Genomic DNA, 13659 nt, shown 5'->3' with positions numbered 1-13659 from the left:
GCAGGGGCAAACTGCTTTTCCTCATTAACGTCTCCCACCCATGACATTGTCCTGTGTAATTTATGTCTGTGGTTTCTGGTTGCTTGAAGTACTCCGATGAGCAGGACCGTCAAGTGTGGATACAGGCCTGGGTACTAGGTTGTGGCCCCCGTTCCAATGCTACCGAAATCTAACTGCCATGTTACAGGCTGAGTTTGAATAATGAGAGTTAGGAGCTGGTTGGTTGGTTGGTTGGTTGGTTGGTTGGTTGGTAGGTACTTTATCACTGTGCAATTTATCACTTTTCAAGGCTTCTGGACAGTGTTTCTGTAAACAACATTCCAGATGCTATTTTCCTGTCTGCTTTCCAGTGTTTTGACCATTGGTTTTGGTCAACTACCTCTATGCTCTTGATCCCTCCTTTTTTGGCAACAACCTCTCCAGCTCTTGATGTCTTCCTTTCAAATAAATACTTCTTTAACTCTTGACCCCTGTCTTTCAGATAACTATGACTCAGTCTCTTCACACCTTGCTTTTGAGATACTACCTCTGTGACTCTGGGGTCTATTTACTAAGTCTTTGATGGAGATAAAGTGGATGGAGATAAAGGGGTCTATGTACTAAGCCTCAATGGAGATAAAGTGGACGGAGGTAAAGTCCCAGCCAACCAGTTCCTAACTGTCATTTTTCAAACACAGCCTGTAACATAGCAGCTAGGAGCTGACTGTCTGGTACTTTGGGGGACATTTACTAAGCAGTGATAAAAGTGGAGAAATGAGCCAGTGGAGAAGTTGCCCATGGCAAACCAATCAGCATTGATGTAACATTTATAATTTACATACTATAACAGTATACAGAGCAGCTGATTGGTTGACATGTGCAACTTCTCCACTGGCTCACTTCTCCACTTTTATCAGTGCTTAGTACATGTCCACCAAAATGGCTGCCTCCACTGTTTGCAGACAAGTACACTACAAGCTTCAGCCCTACAACTATTGCTATACTACATTTTTCATGATGCCCAATCAAAAAACTTGACTGGTCAACAAGTGAAATCTAGTTCTGTAAACAATGCAGAAATGTTGCTTTACTTAAATTTCTGTAGGTCAACATAAAAGTTATACACATTAGAATTTTATGTATTAAAAAAAATCACATTTTGATCACACAGAATTTTCATCATTCTGATATTCTAGATAGAGCATTTAATACCACATTTAATTAAAGAGTTAGGTCAGTAGATAATGGTTCTGCCTAAGAAATTATTGAAATGCATTTATCATTTTATATTTAAAAATCACAAATCTTTTTTTATGACCCAAAGGATGCGTGGGTCTTTTATTTATCATAGCAGCAGAGAGACACATTTCTATGGGCCGTTTAATACATTCTCAGAGGCAAGGCAATCGGTGAGCCATGCCTGTGTGACTAAAGTGGCTATATGACGTTTCTAAACCCCTTAGAATGAGCTGAATTCCTGCATTCATTTCACTTAAAAGTGTTCTGATCTAAATAATAATAATAATAATAATAATAATAATAATGTAGGGTAGTGGTTATGGGTAGGATGTACTAAACCTGAAAATGTGGACAAAACTCAGAAAATACCTTTTTTGGAGGACTGGCTGCATTTCTATATGTTCCAAGCTCTGGAATGGCTTGGACCTGAAGAACAATGCCTTCTTTAAATGGTGTTGCCCAATAGAAGTCTATGGACTTCTTTTCAAATTCCTTCTGAGAGGGATTCAATCGGATCCCTCCCAGGTTCCCACATGGCTCAGGCATCATTCTGTGCATATGCTGAAGAACTCTTGGGTCATAAACACGGAAATTCATCTATTGCAAAGGGTAGCTCTTATCAGGAGGGCTGTCTTATGCAATTTTAATCGCATTTGTAGGTACACACTGGCGTTATTACGTGGCGGGATGTATCGCATCCATGATGCGATGTGTAATACATCCCGCCCTATAGGCCTGATTCAGATGTGGTTGGAGCACTCCTTGGAAGCAGTAGTTATAGCGCAGTATGGTAATGTGAGGCCCATACCATACTTTGCGCATCCCACACCAAATGCTTTGGGATCTGAAAAACTCCCTATATATTTTATATTCCACTTATGTATAAAGTCCCTAAGAATGATTCTCATCTCCTGGATCGACGTATGTAGCAATGTTCTTGTGAAAGAGCAGTGATTCATCCTTAGGCTGTTGAACAAGTTTAAAAATATTGGGCCTAATTCTGAGTTACAGAGATGCAAATGGCGAGTCTCTGCATACAGTACATGTCCGGATGCAACTGGCTAGTCTCTGTATGCAGCGCATGTATGAATGCAAATGGAGAGTCTCTGCATGTAGCGCACTAGGGCAGTACGGATGGTGTAATGGTTAGCATTACTGCCTCACAGCATTGAGGTCATGGGTTTTTCTTCCCACCATGGCCTAACTGTGCGGAGTTTGTATATTCTCCCCGTATTTGCGTGGGTTTCCTCCGAGTAATCCGGTTTTCTCCCACAATCCAAAAATATACTGGTAGGTTAATTGGCTCCCAACAAAATTAACCCTAGCGTGAATGTGTCTGTGTGTACATGTGATATGATTATAGATTGTAAGCTCCACTGGGGCAGGGACTGATCCGAATGGGCAAATATTCTCTGTACATCGCTGCGGAATATGTGTGCGCTATATAAATAACTGGTAGTAATAATAATAATGTACAGATCCAAATGGAAAGTCTCTGCATGCAGCGCATGTACTAATGCAAATGGAGAGTCTGCATGCAGCGTATGTACACATCCAAATATATCTGCATGCAGCAAATCTATGGCTGTAAATGGTGAGTCTCTGCATGCAGCGCATGTATGAATGCAAATGGAGAGTCTCTGCATTGAGTGCATGTTCGGATGCAAATGGCGAGTCTCTGCATGCAGCGAATGTTCGGATGCAAATGGCTAGTCTCTGCATTCAGCGCATGTACGGATGCAAATGGAGAGTCCCTGCATGCAGCACACGTACGGATGCAAATGGTGAGTGTCTGCATGCAGTGAATGTACGGGTGCAAATGGTGAGTCTCTGTATGCAGCGCATGTATGGATGTAAATAGCATGTCTCTTCATGCAGCACATGTATGGGTGTAAATGGTGAGTCTCTGCATGCAGCAAATGTACGGGTGCAAATGGTGAGTCTCTGTATGCAGCGCATGTGTGGGTGTAAATGACATGTCTCTGAATGCAGCACATGTACGGGTTGCAAGTTTATGCATTTTTGTGTATGTCCGTCCTATTCTGTCCTATGCCGTGTGCATGTCCATCTGAACATGGCTGAATCAGTCTTTCCATGAAATTGGTGATTTCAGTGTGGGAACATGGTGGGGACAATGTGATTGCATGGAACTGCCTTGATTTGTGGGAGTGCCATGGAAGTGTTGTGTATCTAATGTACTGTGCAATTCTGAATGGTGCATACAGGGAAGGGATAAAGAGCTGGAAGATGCAGCGGCTGTTTCTGACAGATCTCTTGTACCTAGTGTAGGGCTGGAGTAAGTGTCGATACCAATGATGGCCCTTGTGGCAGCCTATGTAAAATCCAGGGGCATAACGGATTGCCATTTGCAGATGCACAAACCTCCACATTAGCCCTACTGATTCTCGCATATGCATAAGGTATATAAGGCATAATCTGGCTGCTGGTGGACCCTTCATGGCCCAATTCGACACTGACTGCAGGAATAAAGAACTGGAAGAAATTATTGGCATTTTAAAATAACTTCAAAGATCCCGCACGTCTGTCAAACTTGGACTCTATTACATGTGCTAGTTACTCTCATTGTGGGGCAATGTGAGTGAGTCTATGTGCCAATCAGTATACTGTACATGGCAGTAGATATGTGCATGGACCCCCGTGTTTTGGTTTTGCCTTTAATTTTATCCTCATGTTGTAGTTTTTGGTTTTGGTTCAGATTCCATTTTTGGTCCAGTTAAAACTCAATAAAGAATCGATAATCATTGCTAAAAAATCAATAACAATAGCTAAAATCATTTAATTTCTGCAATACAAACCATGAAATTTGGATTTGAAATCCGTATTCCGAACCGCGGGAAGCTCTGAGCTGGGACTCGGTTTGAGCCGGATCTCCTTGGAATATCCGGGCCAGGTTTTGGTTTGGTTCAGATCCACAAAATTCGTGTGGATTCAGATTTCTGGAGAACCGAACAGCGCATCTCTACATGGCAGCAAGGTTGAACTAGCCCACTGGGGTACACTGGAAACCCCCAGTGGGCCCCACTGCCTGGACCCCCACCTCCTCCTCTAGGGATCAGGTTCTAGACTGTGCACTTGAATTATAAATATTATATATGTTACCTTATACTGCACAGGGCTATGGTGTATTTTGTACAGTGCATTGCTGGTATTAATCTGGTACATTATCATAGAAGTATTTGCTATATATATTTATCATATATGCACTCTCTTATTTGTTACTCAAATCAATGTGGTGACTGGCCACACCCCCACTGGAGACTGGCCTCTCTCCTAAACACTAGCCCCTACCCCTAGTCCCCCCGGTGGAACTTTCATGCCGCAGTCCGACACTGCATGGCAGTCTGAGTTAATGTGAGGCTGTGTGTCAGTCTATGACATCACTGGTCACTGGTGTGATCTCCCTGCTGGAGAATCGTTTTTTATTTTTAAATATTTAAGAGATAATGTACTTTCTAATGTAAATTATTACCAGAGTCGGCCCTAGGCATAGGCAAAGTAGGCAAATGCCTAGGGCATTTGGAATGCCATGGGGCACAAGCAGCTTCTGCTGATTAAAATGATATGCAGCATGCCTATATTCTGTGTGTGACTGCGGCTCTATCTGCATAGGAAATGCATTACTAATGTGCGGTGTTATGTGTATAAGGTGTACTACAGTACCTTGTGGCGTAACGTATAGAAATGGCACTACTGTGTGGTCTAATATGAATAAAGAGCAATATGGTGTGGTGTAATGTGAATAAGGGGCACTAATATGAGTAGTAACGTGGTACTACTGTGTGATGTAACGTGAATAAGAGACACTATTGTGGCGTAATTATTGTGTGGCGTATTATTGTGTGGCCATGCCTCTTCCCAGCAAGAACACGTACCATTTTGGTCTGCGTACCGAATGTGCACACTGTTCCTATTTAAAATATAGTAGGTATCAGCACCAAAATGAGGACTGCTATGAGTGAGGGGTGATGGTGTTGGGAAAGGGGTACAGGGCCAGAGGCAGAACTAGCGCCTGTGCAAGGGGATACCAGCCAAAATCTTGCCTAGGGCATCATATTGGTTAGGGCCGGCTCTGATTATTACAGCTATACAAAGTTGTATAAAATCAGTCTCTGGCCTTTTAAATGGTCATGCAATTTCAATTAGTTTTAGAGTCCTTTTAATTTAGAGTCCTTTTCATTTACAGTAGGTATTATTATCATCCCATTTTTCCCAATATGTCAGTGACCTTGTCATCTTATCAAGTAAAGTGGTAACACGTGCTGCATACTGCAGATTCTCCATTACAGCTGCACTCACATCACTTTAGAATTATAAGTGGGCCATGGCAATAAGATGTGAGGCGTCTAACATACTGTATGTGCCCTGTATAATCCACAAAAAAAGGTATAGCGGAAGGATTTGGTTGCAAAAATAAAAATCATTAAAGAAAGAAAAATAAATAAATAATTAAAGAAAGAGAAAAAAGGAAAGAAATACAGTCACTCTGTACTAGTAACAGGGAGGGTTTTGTATGTTGTAGCACAGAAATCATTGTTAAAGACTGCCCTCTAGTGGCTCTCTGCTATGAGCTTTGCAATACTGTAGATTATATCACACCAACCTTGTACAGAAAAAAAGTATAAATGTATTTGCTTCCCTTGCATGGCAACGTAGTTTGTTTAAGACACAAATTTACTTGCTTTTTTTGGGGGGGGGGCTTTACTTGCAAATCTGAATCAGGCACTGATTATACACTATCTCTTCATACATCTAATAATTAGTTGTGAGGTCTTAACCAGTTGCCTGGTGTGGAGATGTGCCCTGTATCACAGGGCACATCGTTGCAGCGGCAGAGTGCAGGGGATCTGCGTCCCCTGCAAGGTGCGGCGGTGGCCGGCGCTGGGGCAGTGTGTCTGTCCCCAGCGCCGGTCAAGATACGGAGGCGGGCAGCGGCAGCGACGCTTTAAACTTGGCGCCAATCTGGGCGCCAATGAAAAGCGCCGCCCGTGGCCTTTCAAACCCGGCGCCGCCCGCAAGCCAATCAGAAGAGGGTGCGGCGAGCCAATCGGCGCTCGCTGCGTCCTAGGCCCCGCCCCTGGCGTCTGATGTCAGACGCCGGGCGGGAGCCGAAGAGAAGAAGCGCGTGGAAGAGCGCTGAAGAGGACGCCACCAGGAGAAGACGGGAGGCCGCGCCGAAGAGCGGTGAAGAGCTCCGGTGGCCGCGGAAGAGGCCAGAAGACTCCAGGCTCCAGAAAGAGGCGACGGCGGCGCCGCTGGCCAGGACGGGCCAGCGGCCGAAGACTGAGAAGGAGTGCCGGAGAGGCCACCAGGGGTGGAAGGGAAGAGAGCTGACGAAGCTCCCCCCTGGTGCCTCTCCCAGCGGGTCAGATAGGCCCTTCTCAGGTGGCCCTGTACCTGCTCCTCCCTAGACCACCGGGTGTTCGGGCATTAGGCCCGTGGGCACAGTCAGGCCCATCCGGCCTGTGGGCACATAGTCGGGCCCTCCCGGCCCGTGGGCACTTATGGTCGGGCCCTCCTGACCCATTGCCCTGTCAGCCGGGCACTAGGACCGTGGCCACATGTAGTCGGGTCCCCCCCCCGGCTCGTGGTGCAACTTCGGAACCGGGTGGCTGTAGAGCCCGTGTGTGCGCTCTGCGAGGCTAGGGGACATGAGCTTCCCGATTGTCCATGGAATGAAGACCGGATGATTGCGGATGGTCGTGCCCAGCTCTGTCCCAAGAAAGCGACCCCAGTAAGGAAGAATCCTTTCCCGCATAAGGCGGAGGTGGACGACTGGGAGGTGAAGAGACCACGCTGCGAGGAAAAGCGTGAAGACCCAGTGACGGGGACGTCCGGAATCTCCCCGCGTTAGAACTGTCAAGAACTGTCCACGACCAGGACGTGTGGAACAGGTGTGTACTGGGTACCAAGAGATGCCAGCGGAAGCGAAGGAGTACGCTGAGGAAGTAGAGATGCCAGCGGAAGAGAAGAAGTACGCTGAGGAATTAGAGATGCCAGCAGAAGAGAAGTACGCTGAGGAATTAGAGATGCCAGCGGAAGGGACTAAGTACGCTGAGGAGGAAAATAATCCCCTAGTCCAGGTATCGGTGGAGGAGGACTCAGACTACTGTGAGATGTCCGCCGACAAATCCCTCCAAGAGCAGATGGAGGACGACTCGGGCATCGGGAGTGCCGACGAGTGTGACTGGCAGGATCGGGTGGAGTCGTGCTCCCAGTTGATTGCCCTCCGTGAAGAGGAGGAGATAGTCCTGGAGCAAGAATACCTGCCGGAAGTGCTGAGTTGGACGGACGTACGGGGAGAGGATCATGATGCCGTGGGAGGACCCGTTCCAGAGGAAGACATGGGACCTTTGGAGATGCCCCACAAAGAAATGCGACAGATGGTGGTTAATTGCCCGGGAGGAAACGGATGCCCCGGAGGATTCCGCTGTTGGGTGGTGGTCGGTACCACACCCTGAAGACAGGGACGATACCCCAGACGATATGGGAGGCCAAGAGTGGGTGTCTGTTGTCCCCGTGGAGGAAGATTCCCCTTGGTGGCCCACGTCGAGCGACCGTGAGGAGATGCCACTCCCCCAGAGGATCCACCGATGGAGGTCAGGAGGAACGAAGAGGAGGAATCCGGAACCAGTGGAAGAAGGATGTGGGGTCACAGTCTGTCCGGGCTGGGCCCTCGAATACAACCTTGCCAGAGGGACCTCGGAATTCCCTGACCCGTGGTCGATGGACGTCGTGGAGACCTTTGTAGGAACTACAAAGGAAAAAAAAGGGGGGGAAATGTGGAGATGTGCCCTGGATCTGCGTTCCCTGCAAGGTGCGGCGGTGGCCGGCGCTGGGGCGGTGTGTCTGTCCCCAGCGCCGGTCAAGATACAGAGGCGGGCAGCGGCGCTTTAAACTTGGCGCTAATCTGGCCGCCAATGAAAAGAGAGGAAGAGAAGAGGGCGCGGCGAGCCAATTGGCGCTCGCCGCATCCTAGGCCCCGACCCCGGCGTCTGACGTCAGCTGGTGGCGGCTGGACGCGGAGAGGCGACAGCGGCACCGCTGACCAGGACGGGCCAGCAGCCGAAGACTGAGAAGGAGCGTCGGAGAGGCCACCAGGGGTGGAAAGGAAGAGAGCTGAGTGCCTCTCCCAGCGGGTCAGGTAGGCCCTTCTCAGGTGCCCCTGTACCTGCTCCTCCCTAGACCACCGGGTGTTCGGGCATTAGGCCCGTGGGCACAGTCAGGCCCTTCCGGCCTGTGGACACATAGTCGGGCCCTCCCGGCCCATGGGCACTTATGGTTGGGCCCTCCCGGCCCGTGGCCCTGTCAGCCGGGCACTAGACCCGTGGCCATGTGCAGTCGGGCCCCCCCCCCCGGCCCGTGGCGCAAGATAGGCGGGCATTAGGCCCGAGGGGCAAGTGCAGGCAATAGGCCTAGGGTACATTAGAGGGCATTAGGCCCTACAGTAGTTCAGTTGGCGGCCGCTAGGGACATAAGGTGACCCTGGGCACTAGGCCCAGGTAACCCAACAGGCGACAAGTTAGGCGGGCGCTAGGCCCGAGGGTGATGTCAGGCCTCTGGCCTGTATAATTAGGGGTGCTAGGCCCAGTAAATAAGTGCCCCCCCAAGGTGAATAAAGGTGGCACTGGGCGCTAGGCCCAGGCCACCCCAAGGTGTATAGGTAGGCAGGCTCGCTTGGCCTGAGCCCCACATAAGAGAGGGTACAGGAGGTGGGTAGGCTGTACGGCGTCCACCCCTCAGAGTGCAGGTAGGGATTTAAAGGAACAGCACCGTTTGATTTTGTACTCTGATGATGTTATGTGTGTTGTTACCGTGCAGGGCAAAGTGTTGTTTTAAAGTTCGTGCATAGTTTGTGTTGCACCACCCACACTTGAGCCATTTGGAGGGCTTTGTTTATGTAGCTAGTGTAGTGGATGCACACTAGGGTTGTTCTTGGCCCTGCACGGCTGTTTCTCTCTTTGCCTCCTTACAGGGACCTGTAAGTGGAGAAGATTGGAGTACAAGATGTAGGACGGTGAGTATCATCTGTCCGTGTGTTCCTTCTTTGTTGGTCCCTATCTGTCTCCCTTCCTTCAGGGCGAACGGTGAGCCTTGCACGCCGGTGCAAGGATGAATTTCCACCTGGTGCGAGAGTGCCAATAGGTGAAATTCGGGCTCTGAGGCCGTGCGCCCAGGATGACTCTCACCTAGCCCGAAAGCGCTATTTTCCTCGGTTCCGGAGGGCGTTTCGGTCCACAGTCAGGAGGACGGCACTCGGCAATCTCCTTCCTCCTAGGTCATAGTGTCCGGGTCCAGTCTGAAGACTTCCAGGTCCGTTGAAGGTTCCGGTACCTGAAGGTGAGAGAGTGCGGCGCCTGGTGAGTAGCGAAACTACACCTGCACGGCAGCAGGCACTACACGCACCGCCCCCCCCTCTTACACTGGCATAGTCGCATCAGATGCGACCATGCCTGCAAGCGCTTAATCTGACCTGGTCGCACAGGATGCGACCAGTCAGATAAAGTGTGTTAGCAGCGTCAGGGAAGAGAAACTTCCCTCCGCTGCAGTTGTCAGAGGGAAGCCACCGCCAGATCACCCCGTGTACCTGGCAGCTGTCCGGGCTCTAAAAACTAAAGTTGCAATGGTACCAATGTTCCAATGGTCACGATGTTCCCGATCAATGTTTCGATGTTGTGGGGATAAATGTAATGTAAAATATATATATATATATATATATCTATCTCCAAAACGATGTATCAGATGGCGCTAATAATCACTTATTTATTCAACCAGCCATACGATTGACCACATCAATAAATAAATAATATCAATTTATTAAAAGCATATAATGCAAAAAGAGATAACCCTTTCATAGATACATAGCATTGATGAATGTTAGATGAAATAATGAAGGGTATATATTTTCTCTTCCACCCTGACGCGTTTCGTCCTTAACGTACTTCTTCAGAGGGGTGATCAATACAGCTATACTCCAAAATGAATCTTCAGATCCTTAGACCATTTGTCAGTATAGGTTTGTATAACAATTTTAAAAGTTTGAAAGACTTCTGTCTTAGTTCGTAAGGGTCAATTAGTTAAAATCTGAAAAATAGCCCACCTCAGGGAGAAACTCATATATAAATTCGCGTATATCCACATAAGGACCACAGAATCCTGTGTGCTCCTGTGTGCTCTCCCAAAGTGCATATATATATATATATATATATATATTTTTTTTTTTTTTTTACTAAAATCATTTTGGAAAGGGTTAAATTCATGTTCTTCACCTAATTCACTTATTTAAAAAAAAAAAACAATTTCTGAGAGTTTTTTTGGAGAAAAAATCGTCAGTTAAGTGGTTAAAGCAGCAGTCCCATTTAAAATTAGGTCTGTTTTTTTTAACATAAATCACTGTGACAGGCTATAAGAATGCTGCTGTTTATCTTTTTATCTAGATTGTTTCATGAGGTTGTTATTAATGATTTATAAGCTATTTACAGTGTCATACACTGTCATAGCAACCAAATGATGAAATGAGCAGAGAGGAATGACCCTCCGGGCTCTGTCTGCTCTGTGACATACTCCACCTCCTTCTCCCTGGACTGTCATCAAATGACTTCACTAATTCACACCACAAAACCTGGGTCCATCCTGGGTTACTGAACACGGTTTCAAGTTGTGTCACAGCAACTTGAAACCCTGTTTACACAACAGGCTGGACCTGGAATATTGCAAGGTCTTCCCTTTGCCGGCGTTCGGAGATGACATCACCTCCAAGCTCCAGTAATCCGGCACTCTGTACGCTCTTAGCATGACCTGGATCACTCTGTTTACACTGCAGGCTATCCGGGTTGGTGCCAGATTCCATTCTGGTTGCTAACAGTGTTGGATTCCCGGGTAACACAACCTAGGTAGACCATTTCACACAAAACCTGGTGTCAAGACGCGCAACCAGCATCAGCGTCCTAAACACGCACCAGTGTCACTGCGGGTGTGGCAGGTGGTCTGTCAGGTCCTCTGACAAGGGGGCTCCGACGTCTGGCAATCTGTGATGATCCTCTGCAGGGTTCCCAGGGTCTCTATACTAATTTCCAAACTGCAGCACCTTCCCAGGCTGATTGCACAGAATCTGTGGGATGCCAAGGGATCACGATGTATAGACCGCACCCGTGCTCCCTAACTCATATGAATTTTGGACCATACTTTTTAATACCGATATCTGTTTTGTTTGTCTGTCATGGATACACCCTGACATTTCTTTTTAATAAATATTTAATAAATGTGAAATTTTAATGACTTACTAACTTTGGATCATCTCCTTTTGCTATAAGAGTGCACCCAAACAGGAGTCTTCTTTTCTTTTTGTGTAATCCTGATATACCCACTGACTCTGAGTGCACCACCCAGTTTACAGTATCAAGAGGGCTTTCCTCTTACTGATAATTTTGGTTTCTACTTATCAACTGTGATAATTTTCAGACTGGTGTGGTGTCACTCACCTCCTGTACAGTTTCCTCAGCCGGTAGCCAGTCCGGTCCAGCAGCATCTCTTCAGCTGGTAGCCAGTCTGTCCAGCTGTATTCCTCAACTGGTAGGCAGTTCGGTCCTGCAGCATCTCTTCAGCTGGTAGCCAGTCCATTCCAGCTGTATTCCTCAGCCAGTAGCCAGCCCGGTCCATCAGCATCTCTTCAGCCGGTAGCCAGTCCAGTCCAGCTGTATTCCTCAGCCTGTAGCCAGTCCAGCAGCATCTACTCAGCTGGTAGCCAGTCCGATCCAGCTGTATTCCTCAGCTGGAAGCCAGTCCGGTCCTGCAGCATCTCTTCAGCCGGTAGCCAGTCCGGTCCAGCTGTATTCCCCAGTCCAGATTTCTTCAGCTGGTAACCAGTCTTGTACATTACCATTGCGTGGTTCATAGTCTTGAACTCACATCAAAGGCAGTTCTAACTGCTACCCAAATCCCATGCAAGCTATATTCAGCCTCCTCAACTCCAGCTCCAAGTCTCAGATCCTGGACATCGGTCATCCCCTAACCTAGGTAACCTTGTGCACAAAACCGTGACACCTGGACCTGGGTTGCCCTGTCAACCCAGTTTTTAAGTTTGGTGTAAAAGGGTATAACTTTACTAAGTGGCAGGTTTGCAGGGATTAAGAAAACTATTGAATCCAAGGTAGCAGTAATAGTGTAAGTCAAAACCACTGTATTTAAAAAATATACCAAGAGTAAAACAGATATTAACAAGTGCGCGGTCAGCAGCAGCTGGTATGGGGATGGTCAATACCCCCAAATACAAATTAGTGAAGAAATAAGATAACCAGCGCTGGCTGTATAAATATATATATATATATATATATATATATATATATATATAGTGTGTATGGTGTATACTCGGATCGGCACTCTCCATATAAATTCAATGGTGCTCCGGTGCCATCTGGAAAATGCATGCAGACGTTTACACAGAGAACAATCAGCGGCACTCAGAGACTGCAATATCCACAAATAAAGTGCAAGTGCTTTTAATCCATTGTAGCAAAAACAAGGGGGGATCACCCCTTGTTTTTGCTACAATGGATTAAAAGCACTTGCACTTTATTTGTGGATTTTGCAGTCTCTGAGTGCCGCTGATTGTTCTCTGTGTAAACGTCTATATATATATATATATATATATATATATATATATATATAGATATAACTACCAGCAGATCGGCACTCAATATAATAAAACACAAATACCCTGCGGGTTCTATTATGTGGGCAAGACTATCCGCCCTTTCAAGGAAAGAGCTAATCAACATCGCTCAGCAATTCGGGCGGCTTTAATTTCAGGCAAAAAAAGCCTGGAAAAAAAAAGCCGGTGGCCCAACATTTTGCCAACAGGAACCATAGTCTGGCCAGTTTGAAATATATGATCATTGATCACCTCCCCGAATTGAAACGGGGCGGTGATAGGAACCAGAAATTATTGGTTATGGAGGCTCGTTGGATTGTCCGTCTGGACACTGTTGCTCCCCGTGGGCTGAACGAGAAGATTTGTTGGAATAGTCTGTGTTGATCAGTGTTGTTTAGTATGATTATTATTATTCATGCATTATAATGTGTTATTCCTGTAAGCTTCACTTTTGCTCAGCAGCTTATCATGTACGCAGTGTGATGCACATTGCGTTTTTAACCTCTTCCCACATGTGTTTCTATCATGTGTGGTTTCTCTTTTGTTTCATACTTTGGGATCCCGTTCCTGTCCCGCAGTAGACAGCAGGGGTCGCTAACCCCTTGGTGCTGCGGTGCGTGATGTGTCCTAGCAACAGGGGTGGTTGCGTCCTGTTGCCTTAGCAGCGGCGTCGCGTCACTCTGGCGCACCAGTGGGTGACGTCATTGCGATGCGTCTCGCCGCGCCAGCGGGCGGGCTGGGCGGCTTCACAGGTGTGGGTGTTTTCTGGTACT

The sequence above is a fragment of the Pseudophryne corroboree genome, chromosome 5, assembly GCF_028390025.1.
Source record: "Pseudophryne corroboree isolate aPseCor3 chromosome 5, aPseCor3.hap2, whole genome shotgun sequence".
NCBI lineage: Eukaryota > Metazoa > Chordata > Amphibia > Anura > Myobatrachidae > Pseudophryne > Pseudophryne corroboree.
This window is presented reverse-complemented; position numbering follows the sequence as displayed.